Source organism: Gopherus evgoodei, chromosome 1 (assembly GCF_007399415.2).
Source record: "Gopherus evgoodei ecotype Sinaloan lineage chromosome 1, rGopEvg1_v1.p, whole genome shotgun sequence".
NCBI lineage: Eukaryota > Metazoa > Chordata > Testudines > Testudinidae > Gopherus > Gopherus evgoodei.
In genome coordinates, this window is record NC_044322.1 from 166,309,859 (window position 1) to 166,332,418 (window position 22,560).

At 45.8% G+C, this 22,560-nt stretch overlaps 1 protein-coding gene across 1 annotated transcript in view; it reads right to left on the reverse strand.

Annotated features, from left to right (window-relative positions):
- Window positions 1–20,359, reverse strand: part of KCNE2 (potassium voltage-gated channel subfamily E regulatory subunit 2) — a 188,280-nt gene extending 167,921 nt beyond the window's left edge. Inside the window, exons 1-2 of the mRNA XM_030578417.1 lie at window positions 20,275–20,359; window positions 18,090–18,156 (exon numbers count right to left, since the gene is read on the reverse strand). The gene's annotated coding sequence lies outside the window, so the exon portion shown is untranslated. The remainder of the gene's footprint in view (window positions 1–18,089; window positions 18,157–20,274) is intronic.
- Between the last annotated feature and the right edge of the window lie 2,201 nt (window positions 20,360–22,560).

The following is a 22,560-nucleotide window of genomic DNA, read 5'->3' on the forward strand; positions in this document are numbered from 1 at the left end:
AGCTCCGGAGGAAGGCCAGAAACCTGAAGCCAGGAGATGCGGCGCATCGTCACCCCCCGAGGCGAGGGTACGGGCAGCCGAGTCTGCAGCGTCCAAGGAGGCCTGCAACGAGGTTCGTGCAACCTTCTTGTCCTCGTCAAGAATCGCCGCAAACTCTTGACGCGCCTCTTGTGGCAGCAGCTCTTTGAACTTATCTGCTGCCACCCAAGAGTTAAATGCGTAGCGGCTAAGAAGGGCTTGCTGATTGGAAACCCTGAGCTGAAGGGCCCCAGCCGAATAAACCTTGCGGCCGAGGAGGTCCATACGCCTGGCCTCCTTGGATTTGGGGGCTGGGGCTTCCTGTCCGTGACGCTCCCTCTCGTTCACCGACTGTACCACCAGGGAACATGGTGTCGGGTGAATATGGAGGTACTCATAGCCCTTGGAGGGGGCCATGTACTTCCTTTCGATGCCCCGTGCAGTAGGGGGGATGGAGGCCGGTGATTGCCAGATCGTATTGGCGTTGGCCTGGATCGTCCGGATAAAGGGTAGGGCGACCCTGGTGGGAGCATCGGAGGAGAGGATGCTGACAACGGGGTCCTCGATCTCAGAGACCTCCTCAGCTTGCAGGCTCAGATTCTGTGCTACGCGCCTGAGGAGGTCCTAATGTGCCCTGAGATCCAGCGGAGGAGGGCTATTAGAGGAAGTGCCAGCCACCGCCTCGTCGGGAGAAGACGATGAGGAGACCCCTGGCAAGAGAGTGTCCAGCGGGGGGTCCGCCTCAGCCCTCGCCTCTGGCTCAGGAGGGAGATCAGGGTCCTGTTGCTTTGACCCGTCCTCCCTGTCCGGGGAGGGAGGGGGGCAAGACAACGACGCCTCCGGTGCCCTGTGCTCTGCCGTTGCAGGCCTAGGAGGAAGCTGTTGGGGGCCCTGGGCTTGATGGTACGCCCAGGGTGTCCAGAACCCCCACTGTTGCGGACCCTGGTCCTGTTGGAGGGTCTTGAAAAAGCGCCGCTTGTCTGTCAGTGCCCAGGGCTTATATACTGTCCGCCTGCGATGACACCGACGGCTGTCTGGAAGGCCATGGAGGGGCCGACCGCGGCTGGTAAGAGTCTCCGCGTCCTGGCGCCGAAGATGTTCTCGGTGCCGGATATCGGGACCGGGAGTCATACCGGTGCCGGGATCGGGACCGGGGTCTGTCTTGGACTCGGTGCTGGGATCGGGACCGGTACCGGCCGCTGCCTCGGTGCCAGGATCGGGACCGGGACCTGCCACCGACGCGGTGTCGGGAGGTCGACCGGGACCGGGACCTGCCACCAGCTCGGTGCCGGGAGGTCGACCGGTGCACTGATCGACGGCAGGACTGGCTCCTAGAGTCCCGGTGCTGGTATCGGCGGCTGGAACCAGACCGTGACCGTCTGGAGGCCAATCGGTGCCGCGAGTACGACCGGTACCGCCGAGGGGAGCGGTGCCGGGACTGAGAGCGGTGGCGGGATCTTGAGCGACCATGGCATCGGGACCTTGACAGCAAGCGTGAGTCCCGAGACGGCGCTCACATCATAGGTTTGCCCCTGGACGCTACCCGCACCGGAGGTACCGGGGGTGGAGGCTGAGTTGACTCAGTCAGGGCAATGAGGTCCCGTGCTGAGGCGAAGGTCTCTGGCGTCGATGGGACCAATAGCTCAACCCCAGATCTTATGGGGGAGCTCGGCGGTACCGGACTCGACGGACCCTCCGGGCCCGGAGTCGACGGTGCCGGTAGCGCCGCGGCAGATGTCAGTGCCGGGCGCTCCACTCGAGTCTGCCTGGATGGAGTTGCAGACTTCGAGGGTCTTGCTTCTGCACCCGATGCCGGGGAAGGTCGGTGCCGGGGCGATCCGGTGCCGGTGTCGAGATGACGGCCTGCGAAGCTGCCGGGTCGAGTGCCGCTGCCATGAGGAGAGTCCTAAGTCTCTGGTCTCTCTCCTTCTTTGTTCTAGGCTTAAAAGCCTTGCAAATGCGGCACTTGTCCGACCTCTGCGATTCCCCCAGGCACTTTAGACACGCGTCGTGAGGGTCGCTGGTCGGCATCGGCTTCTTACAGGCCGCACATTGCTTGAAGCCCGGCGAACCAGGCATGAGCCTGGTGCCGGGAGCCGGGAAGGGCTACGGCCCAAACCGGCTAACAAATATCTACAATATTATTTACACTATTAACTATATATAACTAACTACACTTAACTACTATCAACCGTAGAACAAGGAGAGCTAGGGACGTGGAGGACAGCTATGCCGCGCTCCACAGTTCCAACGACCGACACGGCAGTAAGAAGGAACTGAGGAGCAGGTGGGCCGGCAGGGGTATATATCAGGTGCCATGGCGGCGCCACTCTAGGGGGCGACCTGCCGGCCCACTGGAGTTGCTAGGGTAAAAAGTTTCCGACGAACGTGCACGCACGACGCGCACACCTAACTGGAATGGATGTGAGCAATCACTCGAAGAAGAACAAAAAGGTTTGATGAGACTATTAGGAATAACATTAGAATGGGAAATGATTCAGTGGCAAGCAAAACATAACAAAAAACATTGCCATCTTTTCAAAATCACAAATAACTTCAAAAACTGGCTAAGAACAATGGAAAACCCAAAATTATGCAGTTTATCAGCAGAGCTCACAAATAAACTAAATGAATCCTGCAGAGAGAGGATGTGGGAGCTAAGAAAATTACTGAATTCCACATAGGCTGAAGGAAAAACACACACACGCACAGTTTGGTGGTTGGTCAGTAACACTTGGTTCCACCAATGCAGAAATCCAAGCTATAAAACTTGTAAGTATATAAAGCATCTCATCCTCATAGTTGCAAGGAGAAAAGCTAGAATGTGTAACCACATGTAGCTAATTATAGGCAGGTTTGGTAGCACTTATTAAGGTTGCCTGATACATCCCATTTGAACATCCTGTTTGCAGTTGTTTATAACTTTGCTAACTGTTCTAATTGTTTGGGCTGAAATTTTCCATACTGAGTGTCTTCCTCAGGCTGATTATATATATTATATATAAATTTAATTTCAGCCAAAATAGAAGATGTGCCAAAAGGGGTCAAGTTTCAGGACAACTGGGTCTGTGATTAGCACAGCACACTCCCCTTCAGAGCCTGGGATGGAACCCAAGATTCCTGAGTCTCGCCTTTCTTCTGCTGTTAGCAAATTTTTGTGAAACCCGCTGACAAAATGTATGTCTCATCCCCATCTAATGCTGGTCCATCTAAAGAGAGACAACCTACTATTCTTATCAGTTATTCCATTAGTTCAAGTGGTAGAGGTCTGTGTGACGGATCTAAAGTTTCCAGCCCTGGTGATGGTTGATGTGGGTATCAATATGATGTCAAGTGATGGAATTCCTTTTTCAAAACCTAGGGAATTACACACACAGCTACTACTCTAAAAGAACATTAAAGTTGCAAAGTCAAGCACTCAAAAGTAAGGAAAGGCCAGAATTAAGGTAGCCTGTGCAATCGTAATTCATCCCTCTTTACCGGTTTGCATTACAATACAGTCTATAATTACATGATCACATACTATTTTTCCACAGGATCCCTGCCTCATTCAGCAGCCTCTGAATATTTTGTTTTCTCCTTGTTATTCAATGTTTGGGCTTAAGTTTAATTTACTGCACACTATTCAAACCCTGCCCTAGAGACAGAGTTATTAATTTCCTCATTGACTTTTCTATGGTGGACATCAGTACAGTATCCAACTGTCAGATTTATAAAGATATTTAAGTGCCTAAAACACAGATAGGGATTTTCAAAATGATAAATTATGGCTAGATGGCTAACTCCCATTGACACCAGTGGGAGTTAGGCATCTAACCTTCTTAAGTGCTTTTGTAAACCTACTGGGAACCTATCTGCATTTTTAGATACCTAAATACATTTGAAAATTTGCCCCCAGTGTTTACAAACAAATTATTTTTCATAACACCTCCATGAGATCATGGGGTAGTATTATCCTCCATTATACAGATGAGGAACTGAGGCACTCAGAGACGAAAGTCAACAGTATCTGCCAATAGTGGGTGCTCAATTTGAGATGCCTACAACCTGATTTTTCAGAGTACTTAGCATTATATTGCAATGTATTGACTTCAGTTGCAGCTGTGAGTGCTCAGAACTTCTTCAAACCAGACCCCATGGTCTCAAGTCAGGCGCTCAGAAAAAATGAGAAATATAAAATTAATCATCTGTGAAAAAGTTTGATATAAGTGACTTGCCCAGTATCACATAGGAATGGTGTGGCCCAGTCGGGGATAGAATCCAACTCTGTCTTAAGCATGAGACCTTCCTTTCTCTTCCTGAAGTTCCTACTTCATTCGTTACACACCTTCTAACTCTGCAACAAATGAAGTACGGGTCCTACAGACAACAGTCTCCTTCACTCCACAACTCTCATCATCCCCAGAGCCTAGTCCATCTTGGGCATTGAATGAGGCAGTGGTACTGTGGAAATAGTAGTAGGTCATCATGTAATTAAAGACTGCATCATAATGCATACGCACAAGAGGACCACATTAATGTTGCCTGGACAACCTTAATTGTAGCATTTCGTAACTTTTGAATGCTTGGACTTTGCAACCTAAATAACATTTTTAATGTAGTTATTTTTAGTATGAAATATATCTATGTATATATATCTATGTACATAGATAATGCCATCACCTGACACCAGGACCTGGCATTCTACACACATCTAGTGTGCTTATACCTTAATCGAAACCTGGATGTAATTAACATGTCAGAGACAAAAGGGTGGGATTGGAGCAGGAAAAGCATCCAACAGCTGGGAATAAAAGGGTATAAGATAAGTCAGTGGTTCCTTAAATTACACCTTCTCACACCCACTTATTGACCTGAAACTTAAAACATCACTTAAGTCACCTCAATATTTTATCTATAGCTAGTGGGGAAGTTATATGCCCAAGTGTACTAAATTTCAAGAAATCTTTTGTACATAATTATTTTGTGAAGCATATCCAAGTCAACAAGTCTGGTGTAGGAGGGAGGCAGAGTGCGTTATTTTAGCTGATAAAGAACTGGCTTGAAGACTAAACACACTGTAGACACATGACCTTCAGATTTCCAACCATTAGCTGCGGTGCCCTTTGGATTCTGTGCTGTCTCCAATTAAATAAAAAAAAATAAGAATTTTGCTGTGGGTCAGCTTCCTGAATTGCAAAGCACCTGGGGACAGTTTGCCCATTGAGAACAATAGTTTGCACCATGTTGTATTATTAGCGAGAACTCAAAAAGGGATTCACTGCCAGTTTAAAAATCAAATATAATTCAATCAGACTTCCATTGTAATATTTTGTTTTGAAGATTGCAGCACAAGTATAAATCAATATGTACAATGACCCGACTACACTTTAGGTGGTAAACTAATGGCATTTTTACTGACATATTACTTTCTCTGAGGAAAAGTAGATAAAAACTATATTATAAAAAATCCTGGCTGATGAGGTTTAAGGGAAGGATTACAAAACATTAAAAAAACCTCAGTGCAACTGGAGAGAAAATATCACTACTACACAGATTTGTATTTTGCTGCTGCCAAGAAGAATTAATATTAATACCCTTGTTACCCAGCTCCATAATACTGGACGAGAACAAGCACACACTTGATACAATTAAAGGGCAGTAAATTTGGAACCAGTAAAAGGAAATAGCTTTCAAAGCAGCACAGAGCCAATCTAAGGAATTTGCTGCCACCATGGCAGATAATATGGCTGTCCTTTTTAAAAGTATAGGATCATTTTATGAACATTAAGAACATTTGCAACTATGCTAGCTCAGATAAGGACAGTTAGGAAGGAATTCTGTTTCCTCACTCCCCCATCTATAGCATTATTTCTTCAGCCTCTTCTCTGGTCTTTTATAGGAGGCTGACATACCAGACTAAATGGGCCAGTCACAAGTCTGATGCCCTATTGGGTTGACTCATATGTTTGTGTCTTCAAATAACCCCAATTCTAAGATCCCATTGCTGTATCTTGCCACAGTTAGGCTGAGAGGAGGGTTTGGAATTCTAGCTTTACGTCAGGAATCTTTGTGTAGTCTAAGCTGGATTCAGTGGTATCCAAATCTCATGACCTGTTCTTGGGAGATATCAGTTAAAATGATAGAAAGCTCATGAGATCACCTCTCTCATCAATCTGATGTTCTCTTGGGCTAGATTCTTGTGACAATAGCTTTGAAACAGAACCAATTTGGATTTTATCCAAACCAAAAGGGGCAGGTTTGGATCCAGGAATCTATATCTGAATCTACCAATACCACGGACATTTGAAGGGGTTCAGATCACAGGGTTTGCATGTGGCCTCTCTCTATTTGCATACTGAGAATAGAACCAAAAAAAACTCTGACTGTTCCCTAAGTTCTAATCACTTCATTGATTAGAACAGAAAGGAAAGGGAAAAGTGAAGACTACTAAAGGGAATGGGTCATTTGTGTACATTTACCTCAGCACTATAAATGATTATTGTAACAAATCTCTGATCACCTAAGACTTGTCATCACTATGCTACACCTCACCCATTCAGACCTTCCCCGTTAATAGTAAGGATAGATTCAGCAATTCCTCCCCCCACAACACAGGCCCCTCCCTCTAGCGCTAATGGAGAATCTTTTATCGCTATAGCATTTTGACACAGCTGAACTGTTCTGATTTATCCAGTAAAGGGCAATCATACATACAGACACACACTGGTCAATTTTACAGAGCATAGTTGCTAGTACCATAGCACTGATGTATACAGGAGTGCCAAGTAGACTCTGAGCCACCCTAGTAAATGCACTTCCATGCCAGAGAGAATTCAGTCATGTTGCAGATAGATTCCAATAACCCTTTTATGAAAATTTTTTTTGCTTAACAGCATGTGGCTACCTATCCTCCTCATAGCAGAATGTCTGCAGCTCTGCTTGACTATTTTTGACTAGAATGTTGTTTTGCATTTTGGGCTAGAATTGTTCATCTACTCCCAATTCCACCTTCTCTCTGCAGTGCTTTCCCTTTGCATCATCTTTCTTGTGTTTGCCATGAAGCAGACTTGAGAAAAGAGGGAGAAGGTGGCTAAAACCCATAGAATTTCTACATTTATCTGGAGAGTAGACCTCTTCCTCCATGCTCCCAATAAGGAAATGTAAATGTTGAACATCAAATCTTAAAATAAGATTACATGTACACTGGTTGGCCTAGCCAAAAAATTCTTCCTGGCTTAGTAGCAGCACAGATAAACTGGCACAGATTGACAGTAATATGCTGGTTGATGCAGAGCATAATAGATGTTTGTGTTGTCTGTGTGCAACTATTCCATCAGTAGTGAGCACCATTATAAGGTGCCACAAATGTACATGTTACTCTGTGAAAAAACAGGTCCAATTCTCCACTGTGTTACATCAATTTTATGGCAGTGTAGCTCCACGGATATCGATGGAACTATATCAGCATAGAACTGATAGAATACAATGGTGTCATGGTATAATTCCCCACTCTGAACCTTAGCGTCCAAAAGATGGGGTACCAGCATGAATTCCTCTAAGCGCAATCACCAGCTTAGAACCTGTAGCGCTGCCACCAACCAGGAATTACAGTGCCTGGTACACTCTGGTCCCCCCAAAACCTTGCCTGGGGACCCCCAAGACCCAGTCCCTCTGGATCTTAACGCAAGGAAAGTAAACCCTTTCCCTCACCATTGCCTCTCCCAGGTTTCACCTCCCTGGGTTACCCCGGAAGATCACTGTGATTCAAACTCCTTGAATCTTAAAACAGAGAGGAAAATTCACCTTCCCCCCTCCTTCTCTCTCCCCCTCCCAGACTCTCCCTGAGAGAGAAAGTAATCCTAACAGAGAGAGAAAATTAACCTCTCTCCCCCCCTTCCCTCCTTTCTCCCCACCAATTCCCTGGTGGATTCAGACCCAGTCCCCTGGGGTCTCACCAGAATAAAAAAACAATCAGGTTCTTAAACAAAAAAAGCTTTTAATTAAAGAAAAAACAGTAAACGTTATCTTTGTAAATTTAAGATGGAATATGTTACAGGGTCTTTCAGCTATAAACACTGGGAATACCCTCCCAGCCTAAGTATACAAGTACAGATTAAAATCCTTTTAGCAAAATACAAATTTGAACTCCTTCCAGCCAAATACACATTTGCAAATAAAGAAAACAAACATAAGCCTAACTCGCCTTATCAGCTAGTACTTACTATTTTGAATCTATAAGAACCTGTATCAGGGAGATTGGAGAGAAACCTGGTTGCACGTCTGGTCACTCTCAGAACCCAGAGAGAATCATCACCAAAAACTAACAGCACACAAAAACTTCCCTCCCTCAGGATTTGAAAGTATCCTGTCCCCTGTTTGGTCCTCTGTTCAGGTGATAGCCAGGCTCACTGAACTCGTTAACCATTTACAGGCAAAAGAGACATGAAGTACTCCTGTTCTATTAACCCTTAACTATCTGTTTATGACAAATGGAGAATCAGACCCAGTGTCCAGCTAAGGCCTCAACTCAATGACCCCAGAACCTTTGTAGACGTGGGAGACAGCAGGCCAAACTGGTGGGGGAATTCAAATATTAAATATCCCACAAAGTACAACTGTAACATAAGTAACTGGAATACATAATGTAGCCATATCATAATATTTAAATTATAGTTATAGTATGAACAAACAAAAATTAGATAAGTTGGAAGTATTCAAGTCAGTGTTTGATTAAGTTCACCCTAGGGTTCTTAAGGAACTCTCTGAAGCAATCTCATAACCATTTGCAATTATCTTTGAGAATTCATGGATGGTGGGTGAGGAGCAAGAGGACTGGAGAAGATCAAATATAGTAACTATCTTCAAAAGGGGCGGGGGGAAGGAGAACCTGGGAAATTACAGACAAGTCAAACTAACTTTGATACTTGGAAAGATGCTGGAAAAAATTATTAAACAATCAATCAATCTGTAAGCATCTACAGCTGGGGCGGGCAAACTTTTTGGCCTGAGGCGGCAGGTTATATATGTTTGCAGTGCTCGAGCACCAGCAATATTCAGGGCTGGGGGCCCTGCTCCAGCAATATCTGGAGCTGGATCTCTCCCCCGGCCCTGCCTGGATCGGGCCCTGGCTCCCACGGGTCTCCCCCCCGCCGCACCACGTCCCTGCCTGACAGAAAGCAGTGCGGCGCCTGTCCCCTGCCTGCTTCTCTTGCCGGGGTAGAACAGTTCCCAGCAGAACTGCTGTCTGCTGCCCCAGGGTCCTAATGCCCGCCATGCATTAATGGCAAGGCAGGCTGCCCTTACCCTGCCTTTCGTCCCTAGCCCTGAGCCTCTCCAACACACCAACCCCTCAGCCCCAACAAGAGCTGTCATCCCGCCGCACCTAATCCTCTGCCCCAGCCCTGAGCCCCCTCCTGCATCATGAACCCCTCATCCTCAGCCCCAACCCTCCACCCCCCGATCCTCTGCCCCAGCTCTGGGCCCCTCTGCAGCATGAACCCCTCACCTCAGCCCCAATCATCATTCCCCTGCACCCTGATCCTCTGTCCCAGCTGAGCCCCCCTGCAGCATGAATCCCTCATCCTCAGCCCCACAGCCCTCACCCCTGCACTCCCTCCTATCCTCAAACTCCCTCCCAGAGCATGCACCTCCTCCCAGATCATGCACCACCTCCCCTTTCCCACAGACCCCTTCCCACCCCCAAACTCTCTCCCAGAGCTTGCACCCCTCACCCCTTCCTACACCCCCACCCCCACCCCAGAGCCTGCACCCAAACTCCATCCCAACGCCTGCACCCTTCACCCCCTCCCACTCACCTACCCCCTGCCCCAGCCTGGAGCCTGCACCCAGCACCCAAACTCCATCCCAAAGCCTGCACCCCTCCTGCACCCTAATCCCCAGCCTAGGACCTGCTCCCCAGACCTCCCCCCAACCCCTCCCAGAGTTTTAAGCAGGTGGGGGTGGAGTTTGGGGAGGTGGGTTCTGGGCACCACCAAAATATCTACAAACTTGCCACCCATGGCCTGAGGGACACATCGGGTTTCAGAAATTGTATGGAGGGCCCAATTGTATGGAGGGCTTGGCCCTGCCCCCTATCTGACCCCCCCCCGCTTCTTGCCCTCTGACAGCCCCCCCAGACTTCTGCCCCATCAAATCCCCCCTGCTCCCTGGCGGTCCACCCAAGACCCCTGCCCCATCCACACACCTTGCTCCCTGTCCCTTGACTGCCCCCAGAACCCCTTCCCCTGACTGCCCCCCGCCACCCCAGCCAACCCCTCCTCTTATTCCTGACTGCCTCCTGGGACCTCTGCACCATCCAACCACCCCTTCTCCCTGTCCCCTGACTGCTCCTGGAACCTCCGCCCCTGACTCTCCCCCACCCCCCCATCCAATCCCTCCTCTCCTTTCTGACTGCCCCCTTGGGACCCCTGCCCTCATTCAACCCGTTCCCCACTCTCTGACCACCCTGATCCCTATCCACACCCTGAACTCCCCTGCCCTCTATCCAACCCCCGCTGCTCCCAGTCACACCACCACAGAGCACTAGGTCATGCTGGGCTCTGCAACTGCACTGCCCCAGGAGCTTACAGACCCAGTGCCCAGCGTATTGGGCCAGCGGTGCAGTGAACTGAGGCTGTGGGGAAGGGGGAACAGTGGGGGAGAGGCCGAGGGCGAGCCTCCTGGGCCAAGAGCTCAGGGGCTGGGCAGGAGGGTCCTGCAGACCATAGTTTGCCCACCTGTGATCTACAGGATAATCAGGTAAGAGCCAGCATAGATTTTTCAAGAACTAATCATGCCAAATCAACCTAAATTCCTCCTTTGACAGGATTACTGGCATAATAGGTGGTAGAAGTTGTAGCTCTGATATAGCTTGATTTTAGTAAGACTTTTGATACAGCCTCACATGACAATCTCATAAGCAAACTTGGGAAATGTGGTCTAGATTAAATTATGATATGGTGGGTGCAAAACTGGTTGAAAGACTGTATTCAGTGAGTTATCAATGACTTGCTGTCAAACTAGAGGGGCATATCTAGTGGAGTGCCTTAGCAGGGGGTCAATCCTGGAAACAGTACTATTTATTAATGACTTGGATAATGGATAGGAGAGTATGCTTATGAAATATGTGGCTGATACCAAGCTGGGAGGGGTTTCTAGCACTTCGGAGGACTGGCTTAGAATTCAAAACAATCTTAATGAATTGGAGAATTGGTCAGAAATCAACAGGATGAAATTCAGTAAAGAAAAGTGAGAAGTACTGCACTTTGGAAGGAAAAAATCAAATGCACAAATACAAAGGGGGAATAGATGACTAGGCAACAGTACTGCTGAAAAGGATCTGGGGGTTTTAGTGGATCACAAATTGAATGAGCCAACAACATGATGAAATTGCAAAAAAAGGGTAATATAATTCCGAGGTGTAATAATAGAAGTGTCTTTTGTAAGACGAGGCAGGAACTTTGTCCCACTCAGCATCAGTGAGGCCTCAGCTGGAGAAAAATTCTGGGCACCACTGTAGAGGAAAGACAATTGAAAAAAGCACAAAGGAGAGCAACAAAAATGATCAAAGGTTTAGAAAAACTGACCTATGAGCAAAGGTTAAAAAACTGGGTAGGTTTTTCTTTGAGAAAAGAAGACAGTCTTCAAATATGTTCAGAGCTGTTATAAAGAGGATGGTGATCAATTGTTCTCCATGTCCACTTAAGGTAGGATAAGAAGTATCCATTTAATCTGCAGCAAGGGAGATCTGGGTTAGGTATTAGGAACAACTTTTTAACTATAAGAGTAGTTACACTCTGGAACAGGCTTTCAAGGGAAGTTGTCGAATCCCTGTCACTGGAGAGTTTAAATAATAGGGTACACAAACACCTGTCAAGGATAGCCTAGATTTACTTGGTCCTGCCTCGGTACACGAGGTCCCATCCAGCCCTACGTTTCTATGATTTTATGAAAATGTTCCCAACAGAGGATCTAGGTCGGGGCAGCCAAAACGAACTGATCAAAATAATTATGTCCCCTTTAATCAGGCTTCAGGGAAGGAACAATTACAACAAACAGTTCATAATGTCTTCACCTTGGGACCTGGATCAGGGACCCCAAACCTGAGGTCCTCAAACAAAGTCTCTGAACTTGGTGAGGCTCATCTTCTGGAGCTGGAAAGAGAGATCACCATCTCTTGTAAACTGGATGGTTTCTCATCCATTTTGCTATGCCTCTCTGACTTTGTAGGTTTCTCCAGCTTTTCCCAGATCTTTGGGGCTTCATTGGCCTTTCTTCGGCCTCTCTGGCTTTACAGGCTTTTCCCAGCTTCTTCCATGCCTTTCTGCCATACCTGTTTCTCCCTGAGCTCAGCTTCCTGTTTGTTTAAACAGGCCAGCCCCAGGGGAGGGAGGGTCTCTGAGTACACTCAGACTGTTCCTGGCCTGGCTCCAGCCTGGCCCTTAAGGGGATAATACTCTCCTACACAGGACCCAATATTTATAGTTGTGCCCACCCAATTATCATTCCTGTGGCCACAAAGTGGGTAATTGCACATCCAAATGGCCAATTCTTTGTATAACTAATTATGCATTTGTGCATACAGTTGTCTATTTGGAGTATGCAAGTGTGCACATTTTAAAGATCAGGCCTTAAAAGTCTGATAAGCAGTGTTTGCCTTTTTTGTCCTTATACAAATAAATGATACTGGGCCAGAGAAATATCAACACTCCTGCAATTATATGACTTTGACAAAACTTTCTCTGGCTACAGTAGTTCCCATTAACTGCTGTCTCTAAAGGCATCCTTCTTGTAAGGCTGTGGGACCGTAGATAAAATACAGCTTCCATTTAGTTTCTTTCTACAGAAAGGTATAAATACACCAGCCCTATTTCATCTCCTTGAATGGTTCAGAAAGTCCACGTCACAAAGCACCACTCATTTCAGCTTCAGAGCAGTTGACAGTAATTGCTTGCGCTCCGTCTTACTTCCAAGAAAATGAGAATGTGGACCTAAGGAACAATGCAGGGAAATATACAATAGAAATGAAAGTTGTGAAACCAGCATGTTGTAAGTCCTGGCTAATCAGCTATGAAAAATGCATAAATTCATAAATGTTTAATAGCTACATGATATAGTGATACATGATCTAGCTACATGATTTGAGAAAATGGGGGGGATATCAGTTTCAGACTCATTATAGAAATTTGAGATGGAAAAAAAATATTAAGCCATATAGACCAACAATACATTTACCAGTACATAGAGGGCCTGATAGGCAGGCAGTAAACTAATATAGATAATGGAAAGTTTCAAGAGGCTTTCTGAGCCTCCAGATCCTTCAGAACTGGGAAATCTGACTTTAATTAAGCCAGTAAACAGGAGTATAAATTACATCAGGAAATGAGAGGGAAATTAGGACAGCCAATTTCAAAGAGCTAAGATTTACAAACAAATGAGAGTCTTTATGTTTAGCCAAAGCAGAAAGCCTATAGTGGAGGGGGAAAAGAACAAAAAACAAACAAACAAAAAAACAACCAGTGTGTCCACTGGATTGCCACGAGTTAAAGAAAGTAATCAAGGAAAATAAGGTCATTGCTGAGAACCTAAAAAAAAAAAACTCTTTGCATGACTCGTCAGTGGTGAAGATAATGGACAGATTCCTAACCAGGACCTGCTCTTTTCAAAGACAGGTGTCAAAGCAAAGGTGCCAGAGTAAATTTATAATTTTTAAAACAGTAGGTCGCCAAGCTCAAAAGATATACATCCAAGCGTTCTGAAGGAGCTAAGTATGCAGTGGCTGAAATGCTAACAAAAATATGCATCTCTCTTTAAGAACAGCCACTGAGCCAGAGTATTAGAGGGTAGTAAATGTTGTACCCATATTTTTAAAAGGCCCTAGTCTAGTAATCCTCATATCTGTACCTGGGAAATTGGTTGAAAAAATAATTTAACACAAAATATCAAAATACATGGAAGATCATAATATGATGAAGTCTAACCAGCATGGTTTCTACGAAGGAAAACCAAGACTCACTAATCTCTTCAATTCTTTGAATGTGTCAATAAAGCAGTGGATAAAGGAGAACCAGATGAAAAAAAAAAATGTATTTAGACTTCCAAAAGGCCTTTGACTAGGTCCTGCCCAGGAGGCTACTAAAGCCTTCATGAAGAGAGGCCAAGTATTGTCATGGATCAAAAAGTGGCCAGGAATCAAAAAGCAAAGAGAAGGAATAAATGGTCTGTTGTCATCATGGCAAAGGATCAATAGCAGGTGCCTCAAGGTTGTCTACTAGGTCCCATGCTGTTTACTGTATTTATTAATGATCAGGAGAAAGGAATGATCAGTAAGGCAACAAAATCTGCAGATGGCAAAGTTATTTAGGTTAGACAGGACCAAAGAAGGCTGTAAGGAACGTCGGAAACCTAAACTAGAGGTGAATGGGCAACACAATGGCAAATAAAATTCAGTGTTGATAAATGCAAAGTAATGCACATTAGAGGAAATAATTCAACTATTCAGACTCCTGACATGGGTTCTAAATGAACTGTATTAACTCAAGAAAGGGACAACCCAATGAGAAGCTGCTATTTAAAAAGCAAACAAGATATGGGGTTGAATAAGGAATGGAAAACAATAGAGTTTACTGTTCTGTATATGACATATAACATCAACGTGGTGACCTCCTCCAGATACTTTGTGCAGTACTGGCCACCCCATCTCAAAAAAGATATTGCAAAATTATACGAGGTTCAGAGAAGGGCAATGTAAATAATCAAGGAAGTAGAAAAAAAGTGTCTGAAGAAAGTGTGACAAGCTAAATCACTGTGATCCTCTTGGAACTGTCACCTGACATGCTGAAGTTACCTCTGAGCCCATTTTCCCTGCCAGCTTGAGACTTCCAGAACCCTGTTTTGTTGAGCCAGATACACTACTCTGCTGCAACAGAGACCCAGGGTCTGCGCCATGTCCCAAAGCTGCAGACTTTAAGTGAAAACAGCTCTGCAGGTTACCTGTCTCTAGCACTCAGACACCCAGCTCCCAATGGGATCCAAACCCCAGATAAATCCATTTTACTCTATATAAAACTTATATAAAGTAAACTCAAATTGTTCGCCCTCTATAACACTGATTGAGAGAGATGCACAGCTGTTTGCTCCTCCAGGTATTAAGCACTTAGTCTGGATTCATTAATAAACAAAAGTGATTTTATTAAGAATAAAAAGTAGGATTTAAGTGGTTTCAAGTAATAGACAGAACAAAGTAAGTCACCAAGCAAAATAAAGCAAAAACATGCAAGTCTAAGCCTAATACATTAAGAAACTGAACACAGGTAAATCTCATCCTTAGAGATGTTCCAATAAGCTTCTTTCACAGACTAGCAGCAAATAATCCTGTGGTACCTTATAGACTAACAGACATTTTGGAGCATGAGCTTTCGTGGGTGATTACCCACTTCGTCGGACATGCATCTATAAGGTGCCACAGGACTCTTTGCTGCTTTTACAGATCCAGACTAACATGGCTACCCCTCTGATACTTCACAGACAAGACTCCTTCCTAGTCTGGCCCCAATCCTTTCCCCTGGTACAGTTCTTGTTAGTTCCATCAGCCATTTTAAGTGGAAAACAGGGGCTCTCATGTCTGTCATCCCCTTTGTTCTGTTCCACCCCCTTTTATAGCTTTGGCACAAGGCAAGAATCTTTTGTCTCTCTGGGTCCTTCTAAATTGAAGAGTACCAGATTTAAGATGGATTTCATTACCAGGTGACATGGTCACATGTCACTGTAAGACCTCATTCTTCATTACCCATGGGCTGGCCCACACGTACACAGGAACATCCACAACCAATTGTCCTGGTCAATGGGAGCCATCAAGATTCTAAACCACCATTAATGGCCCACACTTTGCATAATTACAATAGGACCTCAGAGTTATACTTTGTATTTCTAGCTTCAGATAGAAGAATGATACATGCAAATAGGATGAACACAGTAGATAAGCTTTCTAATGATACCTTACAAGAGCCCTTTTGCATAAATATTCCAGTTACATTATATTCACATTCAAAGCATATTTTCATAAAGCATATGGAATGCAATATCACAGAAAGAATGAAATGATTGAGATTGTTTAGGTTGGACAGGTACATGACACATAAAAGAATGAATGGTCTAGTGAAGGTCTATTGGGAATATTTGTCTCATAACACAAATACAAGGGGGAATTAAATGAAACTGAAAGATGGGAAGATCAGAACTAATACTTTTTCACACAATGTGTAAACAAACAGTGGAACTTACTGTCACAGGAAGCTGTTGAGGCCAAGAGCTTAAGAAGCTTCAAAAAGGGAATGTGCATATATATGGATACCAAGAATAACCAGCATTGTGGAAGGAATGTTCAGTGCTCTGTTTATGGGTTTAAGTCAGTTTTTATCAGAGAGCAGGATGAGAATTAATGTGGAGTGAAATGGGTAGCTTATCCCACACCTGCCTGCTGTGGGATCCCCACACCTGCCTGCTGTGGGATCCCCACACCTGCCTGCTGTGGGATCCCCACACCTGCCTGCTGTGGGATCCCCACACCTGCCTGCTGTGGGATCCCCACACCTGCCTGCTGTGGGATCTGGTGCTAGCTAGTGTCAGGGACAAGATACTTGATAGATGGATCTCGGGGCTGATCCAGTGTGACAATATCTTTGTTCTTAACTGTTTTTATGACACAAATACTGTGACAGTTTTAACTGGATTTACTGTAGTGGCTGAGTTTTTATAGCACATATCTTGTGAAATATGTAACAATTTTTACCAGTGGAAAACACCCCCAAAGGATTCAGAAGAGTGAATTGACAGTACATTGACAATCTAAAACTAGTTGGTTTTCGATCAGTTGTGTTGGAGTTGTTTCTACTGCTTGCACCCAGATATAATTTTCTGCAGTTAGCCATGGGAACAAAATACTGTTGTTGCAATGAGATTTTTACATTGATGTGCCCTCTTATTCTATCAAAGATAAATGCAGGTAATTGGAATATACTGGCTTAAACACAGAGGAATGAAGCTAAGTTATATTTGTGATGCCTTTGACAGTCTTAAGGGCCTTATACTCCTGTCTAATTGGCAGCTCCTATCCAGTGTATCTTAGCACACACAAGAGAGGGGAAGAGAGCTGTGTAAATCAACACTCTTACGTCAATTACACTACATGTGTCTCTGCCTGTCACACATTCACAAAGCAATTTAAGTTCCCTGGGCACTATGCAAGGAAGTTATGTAAAGAGGAAAATAAAATAGATGGACTTTGGCCTGCACAGTTACTTCCATTTTTCCATTCTCAAGGCTTGCTATTTTTGGCCACAAAAGGGTTTATAATTGTAGCTTTTTTTCCTGCCTTGTACTTGCACTTCTATGCCCAAACAATGTTTACGTTTATTTACTTAGGTCCCAAATTGGCAAAACATTTAAGCACATGCTTAAATTCATTCCTATTCAGCAAAGCACTCAGGTCCAGGTTTGTAAAGATAAATCTCATTTTCAAAAATAATGAGTGAGAGGACCCTAAAACCCATCAACTGTCAATGATTTTTAGACACCTGAACTAGTTAGGCATTACAACACAGAGCATAACAATGCCCAAGCATCTTTTTAAAAATCTGAGTTTAAACACACATACTGATAAGCGTCTGCTTAAGTGCCACTGACTATTTCAATTGGGACTTAGGCATAGGCTTAAAGTTCAGCTTGTGCTCTAGCTGAATAGGTTACTCTGCTGAATCAGGGCTTTAAATACCACCATAAATAAATTCCTGCTGTATTATAAAATCCACATAATTATTTTATGGGAAAACAACCCTTCGTATAAGGCAATTTTTTTCATGAGCATTACTATTTAAAATATTTATATAGTAGCATAACTGCGAATGATGCTTAACAGAAAAATAAGGTCATGGAACCAGATTTGAAGCTCAGTTACACCACAGGAGGTCCAGAGTAAGTGCTACTGGTGTCAGAGTAACTATGGATTTATATCAGGATTCAGCCTCTGCCCCCAAGACCTCGCAGTCTGAGCACCAGATCCCAAAATGTATTTTAGCATCTCCAGTTCATACCTGAGCACCTTCCACTTCAAGTAAGTTTACTTGGGCTTGAAGACACTTGGCATCTCACAGGATCATACTCCAAATCAAACAAATTCAGGAAATGACATCAGATAAAGGAAGGTATAGGGAAAGGAGAGAAGAGTGTTAAAACGAGGAGAGAGAATGTGGTTCAAATTCTGTTTCCTATGAAGCATGTAATTACAGGGCACGGCAAAAAAAGGAAGAGCAGATAGCAAAGGGAAGAGGTCAACAGTGGAGAACTAGTTGAAAGCAGTATGTTCAGAAGAGAGATTTGAAGAAAGCGGCTGTTGCCCTGAAAGAGGAAGGTTTTTCTAGGTGTACGGATGGTGTGGGATAAACATTAGCATGCAAATGGGACAAGGAGACTGTAGAAGTAATTTTTAATTGCTTTTCAGAAAATTCTCTCGCTGACTGCAACATAAAGTTACATGAGCTCTGGCTAGAAAGAGAATGATAGGTTTCCGGTTCCTAGTATAACATGTAAGAACCTAAACTTTTAAAGAAAGAGCCACATTTAAGAACTTTTGTAATCCTAGATTAGTTATTAGGAGCCAGAGAAGGAAGAGACTTCATGAATCAGCAGTCCAGATCAGTAGCTGATGGAAATACACACTGCTGCATTGGCTTCAATGGAGTTACACCAATTTAGGAACTGGTCTATAGAGTCATAGGCTTTTCTATAGTACCACTGTGCTATTTACAAATTCAGGATGTATTAGATATAAAAATGACAATACCAAGATATTGTACACATACATAATCCCCACCTCTCCCCCAGCCCCCAAAAAAGAGACAACTTGAAAGTGGATATTACTATTACTGGATTTTCAATCACCATGTTGTCAATTCTTTAAATACATCTTTTATGAAGAATGTTCCCTCAGAATATTGGAAAACTTAGTTCCAGACTTTGTGCCTTTTTCTTCATATCAATGATAGGCCAAGTCCTCTTTTACTACACACACCAAAAGTCCCAGTCTCATAACTGGGAAAAAAAATAGTTAAAAAAATCTGATTTAAAGGGGAAATGAAAGCAGCTATAAAAATATGTATATAACAAATGGAGGAAAGGGAAAGTTGATAGTAATGAAGATATAGCAGAAGCTAAAACTGTAGAAAAATGAAAGGGGAAGCAAAAGGATGCAAGGAGACATTTATGGCCAGCAGAGTTTAAGACAAGAAGAAGGATGGGTTTTTTTAATGTATATTAGAACAAAAGGGATCTTAACAATGGTAACATTAATAGATGGAAAAGATAGAATTGTCAATAATTATGTAAGAAAGGAAGATGTATTCAATAAATATTTCTGTTCCATATTTGGAAAACTGCCAGATTATATATTCATATCATAGGATGATTGATGATGATAATGAAATACTCTCCATATCAGCAGTAATGAAGAAGGAAGTTAAATAGCAGCTATAAAGTAAGACATTTTTAAATCATCAGGTCCAAATCCAGATAACTTGCATCCAAGAGTTTTAAAGGACCTGGCCGAGGAGCTCACTGAGCCATTAATGTTGATTTTTTTCTAGTAAGTCTTCAAACACTGGGGAAGTTCCAGAAGAAAGTTAATGTTGTGCCCATTAAAAAAAAGTGTAAATGAGATGAGCCAGGTAATGATAGGCCTGTCAGCCTGACATCAATCCCTGGCAAAATAATAAAGCAGCTGATATGGGATTCAATAAACAATTAAATGAATGCCAATCAAGATGGGCTTATGGAAAACAGATGTTATCAACCTATTTTTAGATTAAAAGTTTGGTTCATAATAATATAATATACATGCACTTCTGTAAATCATTTGATCTGGACCTTTTGGTATGGTCTCCCACAGTATTCTTGCCAGCAAGTTAAAGAGGTATGGGCTGGATGAATGGACTATAAGATGGATAGAAAGCTGGCTAGGTTGTCGGGCTCAACAGGTAATGATCAATGGCTCCATGTCTAGTTGGCAGCCAGTATCAAGCAGAGTGCCCCAAGGGTCAATCCTGGGGCCGGTTTTGTTCAATATCTTCATTAATGATCTGGAGGATGGTATGCTTGCACCCTCAGCAAGTTTGCACATGACACTAAACTGGGAGGAGTGGTAGATATGCTGGAGGGTAGGGATAGGATACAGAGGGACCTAGACAAATTAGAAGATTGGGCCATGTAAATGTGTGGACTCACCCCCGCGGTGCCTCCTGCTGGTTGCTTTGGGGAATTAGCTCGACTCCAGCTACGGGGCATCCTCTGCAGGCCAGTGATCCACCTGTTCTCTGCTGGCCCCAGGCCCCTCCCTGGACCTCGGTGCCCCTTTAACTGGGTGTCCCCTCTCCCAGGGGAACCCCACCCCACTATTCCCACTTTGCCTCATTATTGGCTACTGCCCAGTCATTGTCTAGCCCCCACACCCTGGGGCAGACTGCAGTATCAGCCACTCATCATAGGCAAAGGGGGTTTGGCCTGGCTGCCTTTACCCACCCTCCGGCTGCCCCTCTGCAAGCCCAGGACCTTGCAGGCCTAGAATTAGGCCCTGCAGGCTGGGGAGTTGCTGGCCTAGGGCTTCTCAGCTCCTAAGGCTTTTTCCCCCAGCCCTGCCTTCTGTTAGGTCCCCTGGGTGAGTCCCCGAGCAGCCAGGCCTGTCTCTCTCTCCAGAGAGAGAGACTCCTTCTGCTTCTGGCTCCCCTGGCCTTCTTATACAGCTTTGTGGCTCAGTTTGGGGTGTGGCCCCCAGTTGCAGCCACTCCCACCATCAGCCCAGGCTTCTGGCTCCAGCTATGGCCCCTTGCCAGGGCTGTTTTAACCTCTTCTCTCTCAGAGCAGGAGTCCACCCTGCTACACACCTCCTCCCTTAAAACCTCCAGCCATGGGAATAGGAGGCTTTTTCCCCCTGCACTAGCCACCCATGTGCCTCCAGTGCCACTCATTTCTTTTCGGATTCCTCCAAACACTTCCGCAAGCAGACCTCCTCATCTACGACAGCCGCATACTCCTTAGCGAGGTCCACTGCACTCGCCTCGGACTCACGGAGGGCCCGCTCTGCTGCCTCAAGCCATGCCCGTAGATTTGAGTCCCCCAGGCCCTCTTTCTTCAGGGTCTGGGTCCCCTTGGTGGTCTGTCCCACAACCACCTGGGTCCATTTTGTTTCTCAGAGATGTCCCCCCTGGTACCCCATCTCCTGCTGGGGCCACTGTCTGGGTCCCTCTCCCCCTGAGAGGCAGGGTGATGATTTGGGTCCCAGCCTCCTGCGGGGTCCCCATGATCTCCACCTCAGCCTGTGTCACTGTCTTCAGTTCCTGCCTGGCCCCTTCCGGGCCTCCAGGCACCTCCATCAGCCCACCCTCAAGTCTCTTGAGGGGGCAGTGCCTCCTAATGTGGCCTGGTTTCTGGCAGCCCCAGCAGACTCCCTGCCTCCGGCCTTCTCTCTTTCTTCATGGGCCTAGACCCCCCTGGGTTGCCCTGCCCAGTGTTCTTTGGGCCCAGACAGTCCCTCCAGAAGTGGCCCGCTTGCCCACATGTCCAACATACTGGCAGCTGCCTGGGTTCCCACACCCGGCAGACTGCCCGAGGGACCTGCCGCCTCCTCTTCTCTGGGTGAGGCACCCTGCCCCCAATGCAGTACGGACAGTCCCTCCTTAAACATCCTTCCCTGAAACAGGCATAACACGACCGGCGCTCAGCTGCAGGCCTCCCAGTCCCAGCTCTCCGCCTCTCCCAGCTATCTCCACCATGCCTCCAGAACTCTGTCCTGAGGACGTTCACCAGGGCCCACTGCTCCTGTACCAGCTGGCCCACTTGTTCCTGGAGGGCCTCCTGCACCTCCCACATGTCCTGTCGGGCCTCCCAGATCCCCTGCTGGTGCTCAGCCCCCCTTTCTCTGGGGCGCTGATGCCGGAGCCCAACTAGGGACTACCTCAGGGGCCTCCACATAGAGGATCCCCATGTACCCTGGATCCATCATCCTCCGGATCCCCTCAGTCCAGGCAATAGTCCTCAGTCCTTGCCCAGGCCCCTTTTACCAGGGGCAGACTGCTATGCCCGCATTCTCCACCACACTTAAATTGTGGACTCACCCCTGCGGCACCTCCTGCTGGTTGCTTCGGGGAATTAGCTCGATTCCAGCTACGGAGCACCCTCTGCAAGCCAGTGATCCACCTGTCCTCTGCTGGCCCCAGGCCCCTCCCTGGACCTTGGTGCCCCTTTAACTGGGTCTCCCCTCTCCCAGGGGAACCCCACCCCACTATTCCCACTTTGCCTCAGTATTGGCTACTGCCCAGTCATTGTCTAGCCCCCACACCCTGGGGCAGACTGCAGTATCAGCCACTTATCATAGGCAAAGGGGGGTTGGCCTGGCTGCCTTTACCCATCCTCCGGCTGCCCCTCTGCAAGCCCAGGACCTTGCAGGCCTAGAATTAGGCCCTGCAGGCTGGGGAGTTGCTGACCTAGGGCTTCTCAGCTCCTAAGGCTTTTTCC